Consider the following 6,284-nt stretch of genomic DNA (forward strand, 5'->3'; position numbering starts at 1 on the left):
AACTGAGGACACTGCTCTCTGTTCAGCAAGTTTGATCTTCAAGTGCATCCACAGGAATTTATTCCATATAAATTCACTTGGATTATTATTATATACAGAGAGGGGTAGTCAGATGGAGAACTTAGCTGACAGCCACAGTATGTGGACTGTGAACTGCAGGCAAACTTTGGCCCCATTCACCTCCTGTCCACCCATTCCTTTTCTGCGGTTCATAATAAATGTTGCATTTTTCATGAGGTTGCCCTGGAGGGGAATGGGGAGAAAAAGGCTGGTTAGAGTTCTTATTCTGCTTCCCACACTTTCTCACACTCAGAGATAGATTTCTGACCTTCTCCTACTTCCTCGTCCTATTTTTAGAACTGGTACAGACCCACATTTGAACTACTAAAATGCCTTTGCAGTCACAGGAAAGATATTTCATATACCTTTATGTCTGTTTTCCTTCTCCATGCTTCATGCTCCTAGCACTTTAGAAAGATGATATTCTTTAGAAAGACTTGGCTTTTGCTGTTTTTAGAACAAGAGTGCTTGGGTCCCATACTTCAAGTTAAATGAAATGCAAATAATAATTGATAACATTGTCATACTATTAGATGATCTAATCACAGATGAACAAGAAAAGGGTTTGTTGCTGTTGTCTCACTTTAATCTTGGCTTACATAAACACCAAAAAAGTTGCTTTGCTGTAACCTGTATAATAATGGTAAGAGACCTTTCAGAAGCTTTCCACTTAATCCACTTTCCTTCTTTTCTATGGATGCCACACATCCTTTTGTTCACTAGTAGAAAACTGTGAAGGTCATCTTCTTTATAGATGATGAGAAAAGGAAGTGTCTTTTTTTGTACTTATAAATACACTTGCAGAGGTGAGCAGATAGTAGCAGCATTTGTAGGTTGGAAATTTCTAAGGAGGCATATGAAGGGGACAAAGTCAGTTAGTGCTATCAGCAGCAGGCCCAAAAACCAGCAGGAGGTTTCCTGTGCACCAGAGCTTACACTGACGACTAGCTATCTAATGAAGCAGCTGATAATATACTAGTTATTTTTTGTCCTCCCATTAATTTTCTACTTTCTAATTCTATTCAGGTGTCAAGCTAAGATTACAGAGAGTTTCCAGTGGCTGAATTGATGTAGGGTAAGAAAGGACATCAAAAGAAAACAAAATTATATTTTAACAGAGAAAAAAATTCTGATTTTGCTCACATTTACTGAATTTAATGTATACAATATAAAATATTCTTAGAAGAATATTAAAGGCAGTGCAGGATCTGTATATGTATATGAACACCAATGCATCACATGTATTAACCAAAGTCCCATCTGCAGAACTCCATCCCAGACCAGATGTAGTCTCTAAATGTAGCTCTGGTGCTACAGTGATTCAAAAGAAATGTCTAGGTGGTTCAGGTATCCCATAATTCTTATAATCCTAACACTCATTGCAGTATTTGAAGCTGTGCTAAACTACATCTGTTGAAAATTTAGACTGTATTTAGATGAATAAAGTATGCAGAGTTACAAAACAGGCAACTCCTAGAAAAATATGTGCAATTTGAAATTAGTTTTATGGTATTTTATCTTTTTTTGTTTTCAACACAGTCTTCTTGTCTTCCTCATTAATTTGCTTCTTATCTTATTACAGTTTTTATAATTAGCTTCCTCATTTTTGTTATTAGCTTTCTTCCTTTCCTAGCACAGTCTGATTTGTACCAGGATCAAGATTTGGCAAAGTTAAACGCTTTAATGATGTGAGGCAGAGTGTGATGGTTTCCCTAGCAATAGGAAAAGCTCAGAGAGCACTTTCTAAACTTCAGAGTGAAAACATTCACTCACACAAAATATGTTTTCCTTCCGCTTAGTGGCTGGCACAAACTGTCGCCTCTTGCAGGGAATTAGGTATTTGTTTCTGCAGTGAATTATGCAGATAAAATGAAAAAGGATGCTTGAAATTCTTCATGCAGCTTACACAGGCAAATTCAGCGCTGTTCAGATTATCTGGGGCTAACTCAGAATATCGTCATTCCCTAGAACAGCTCTCTCAGCCAGCAGCAGGTTACATTGCATCGTGTGAGCAGGCCTGGCTGGGCCTCGGTTCACGAGCCTCAATCCAATGCGAGCTGCATTAGAAGAAATTAACAGTGAGTGAATGTGTAATGCTGAGTAGCCATGGGAATGGGTGATGTCCGGGCCCTTTCCTGGCCAACAAAAATAGGCTGCAGATGCCTTTCTCTCCTCTGGGCACCTCTCAGCAGGCGGCCTGGAAGGCCATGGCCGCCATTGTCTCTGAGGCAGCTCCGGAGTGAGCGTGGGCACCTGCAACTCTCGGTGCGCTGCCACACTGGCGGCTGTCCTCGCCGGGCAGACAGACAGACAGACAGACAGACAGCCAGACGGGGTCCGGGACCCCGCGGGACCGTCCCCAGGCGGCGCTGCTTGGGACGGACAGCTCCTCTGGAAGCGGCCGCGCAGGGCAGCGCGGGCTGGGGCCCAGGGCTCCGCGCAGGGCTGCTCAGCGGGGCTCCCGCAGGAGCTGCTCCGGCCACGGCCCTGAGCCGCACAGGGACAGCGGGGAGAGAGGACGTGAGATTGAGAAGGGCTCTGAGGAAAATCTGCAGGAAAATATGAGCCACACAAAGCAAGGGAAGAGGGATACCCAGTTGTATGAGCAGTGGAGGGTGGCTGCTGCAGTGGAGAAATCTGGGAGCTGATTGATGACTCCTAGCAGCAGAGAGAATGTTCCTAATCCACCTTCAAACCCACTGCTGTGGAATAGGCTTAGTGTCAGCACTGGGGGACACAAACTAGACCTGTCAGGGCCAGCTGATAATCTTAATATCTGCGCAAGGTAGAAAAGTTGAACGATAGTTTTAGGAGTCTCGCTTCTGCGGAGAGCTGTGACAAGATTTTGCTGTCCTGACCTGTTGTCCTGGGAGGTCTGTTGTTTGCTGGGGTCCAGGAAGTGCAATGTTGCAGTCACTGGCCAGGTTTGCCAGGCTGTCAGACTCTTGCCAGACCCTTACCCCTTGCTTCTCCTCTGTGTGCAAACCAGACTCCTGCTAGGGGTAACCTGTCTGGTGTCGCAGGCTTCCATGACACCAGGACCCTTTTGAAGGAGTGAGAGCAGGGTGTGATGCATGTGGCACCAGGAAGCATCAGTGTCTTTGCAAACACTCTTTGCAAAGGCCTTTTAGCCTCATGAGGAAGGCTTTAAGTTAGGAGTAAGATCCTTCCTTCCTTCCTTCCTTCCTTCCTTCCTTCCTTCCTTCCTTCCTTCCTTCCTTCCTTCCTTCCTTCCTTCCTTCCTTCCTTCCTTCCTTCCTTCCTTCCTTCCTTCCTTCCTTCCTTCCTTCCTTCCTTCCTTCCTTCCTTCCTTCCTTCCTTCCTTCCTTCCTTCCTTCCTTCCTTCCTTCCTTCCTTCCTTCCTTCCTTCCTTCCTTCCTTCCTTCCTTCCTTCCTTCCTTCCTTCCTTCCTTCCTTCCTTCCTTCCTTCCTTCCTTCCTTCCTTCCTTCCTTCCTTCCTTCCTTCCTTCCTTCCTTCCTTCCTTCCTTCCTTCCTTCCTTCCTTCCTTCCTTCCTTCCTTCCTTCCTTCCTTCCTTCCTTCCTTCCTTCCTTCCTTCCTTCCTTCCTTCCTTCCTTCCTTCCTTCCTTCCTTCCTTCCTTCCTTCCTTCCTTCCTTCCTTCCTTCCTTCCTTCCTTCCTTCCTTCCTTCCTTCCTTCCTTCCTTCCTTCCTTCCTTCCTTCCTTCCTTCCTTCCTTCCTTCCTTCCTTCCTTCCTTCCTTCCTTCCTTCCTTCCTTCCTTCCTGCCTCCCTTCCTGCCTCCCTTCCTTCCTTCCTTCCTGCCTCCCTTCCTGCCTCCCTTCCTCCTTCCTTCCCCTGTTTGTATTCTTCCTTTTTGCTTTTGAATGAAACAATTGGTTATCTCCTGCAGATTATGCAGCATTTTCAGTCTTAAACAAAGCTGGAACTATCTGCCAGATAAGATTTACACATTTACAGGGATTCAAGCCATGAATCTCTCTTAGGTACATTCTGTTAGCAGCTTGTAAGAGCCTTTAATTGGTATTTAATTTGGGTAACCTCTGCATTCAGTGTCTGTCTATCTCTGTGTTTTGCTTGGAGAGATAAAGTGTTTTAGTGTGCCATGTGATAATGTCTCTTTTATGTTCAAAGAAGGTGAATCTTCAACCATTTTACTGAAGGTTTCTAGGCTCTATATAGAATCACAGCATGTCCCAGAAATTTCAGTACAACTTTTCGAGCCACAGATACTTTGAGGTTTATATTTTACATCTATGTGTGAATAGAATCATAGAATGATTCTCTTCTTCAGTTGGAAGGGATCTTAAAGATGATCCAGTTCCAATCCCCTTGCAATGGCAGGAACCCCTTCCATTAGATCAGGTTGCTCAAATCCTTATCTAACCTGGCCTTGGACTTCCAGGGATGGGCATCTACAACTTCTCTGGACAGCCTGTTCCAGTGTCTCACCACTCTCACAGTAAAGAATTTCCTCCTAACATCTAATCTAAATGTACTGTCTTTCACTTTGAAGTCTTGTCCTGCCCTTGGAAAAAGTCTCCCTCCATCTCTCTTGTACACTCTCTTTAAGTACTAGAAGGCTGCCTAAAGGTCTTTCAGGAGTCTGCCCTTCTCCAAGCTGAACAACAGCAGCTGAACCTGAGTCAGAATGTGCCCAGGTGGCCAAGAAGCCAATGGCATTCTGGCTGGTATCAGCAACAGTGTGGCCACCAGGATGAGGGCAGTGATTGTTCCTCTGTACTTGGCACTGGTGAGATCACACATCAAATGCTTCTAGGCCCTTCAGTTCAGGAAGGACATTCAGGCAGAGCTGGAGTGAGTCCAGAAGAGGGCTGTGAAGCTGGTGAAGGGGTTGGAGCACACTTCTTATGAGGCCTGAGGGAGCAGGGGTTGTTTAGCCTGGAGAAAATGAGGCTTGGTGGGACCTTGTCACTCTCTACATTTACCTGAAAGGAGGTTGTAGACAGGTGTAGTTCAGTCTCTTCTTCCAGGCAACCAGTGATGGAATATGGGAAAACAGTATCAGATTACCCAGGGGAAAGGTTCAGTTTGGATATTAGAAAAAATTTCTTCAATACAATAGTTTTCAGGCATTGGAATCCACTGTCTATGGAGGTGTTTGAGTCCTGATCTCTGGAGGCATTTAGAAGGGTCATAGATGTGATGCTTAGGGACATGGTTTAATGGTGGACTTGGCAGTCCAAAGGTTGGACCTGATGATCCTACAAATGTTTTGCAAATGTAATGATTCTATGATTCTGTGAATAATTTTTGCTTTCTGCTACAAGTTAGGCTGAGCTATCAGCTGATTCAGAAACCTTCTGACAGTGCATCAAGGAACTTTGGCTGCCTATTTGAACAGATAAACATCTAAAGCTTCTAGGACATGTTTATAGTTAAGCACATAGTTTTCATTTATTTATGTAAAATAATTAAAATAATAATATTACCAAAAGTAGTAAAATCTTTTCTCTCTGGCCCCAGATATTCTGTGAGTTTATCTCAGTTTATTAGGGGAATGTCTGAGACGCACCTTTTGATTTGCACATTTTATTAGACTTATTGCATGAGTTTCAGGAAGTTATTGGGGTCACTGATCTAATGAGTTGCATACATCTGTGTCTATTTTTTCAAGTCATACAATGTAAGTAATTTTCTCAATGGCAAGATTATTATCATCTCTGGCATAAACATGACACGTAAGTTATTCTAACCTAAGTGGGATCTCTGCAAGATCAGTAATCAGAAGCTGGGTTCACAAGAAAAGTGCTCCAGTTGTTTTATGTTAAACTTTTAGAATATTGTATAGCAGAGATCAGTATTTTTGAGGGTCATTAAAACCCTTTCCTTCAGTAAACTATATTATCTATGAAAAGTAAAACTGAATTCTGTAAGTTCTCTGAGATTTCTAAAAGTACAAAGAGAGGGATAGGGCAGATGATGCAGGGTTTGGATCCCCTGGCTAAAATACAGCTAATTGCACTCTGGTATACTTTAATTTTTCTTTTTCTGTCTTGACCCTGGACATCTATGAAACATGATATTAGAGTTAAAAAAGCCCCAAATATTTGTAACTTTTTGAAGTGTTTGAATTAAAGAGAAGCTCTGAGAATAACTTACAATACATACTGTCAGAAAATGAGTCTGAAAAATCAAGGAATGTTATATTCATGGACTCAGAAGAAAAAAGAGATGTACTGTGGATTATGCTATCTCAAATGCCAAATAGGATTCACATTTTTC

The sequence above is a fragment of the Vidua macroura genome, chromosome 6 (genome assembly GCF_024509145.1).
Source record: "Vidua macroura isolate BioBank_ID:100142 chromosome 6, ASM2450914v1, whole genome shotgun sequence".
Taxonomy (NCBI): Eukaryota; Metazoa; Chordata; class Aves; order Passeriformes; family Viduidae; genus Vidua; species Vidua macroura.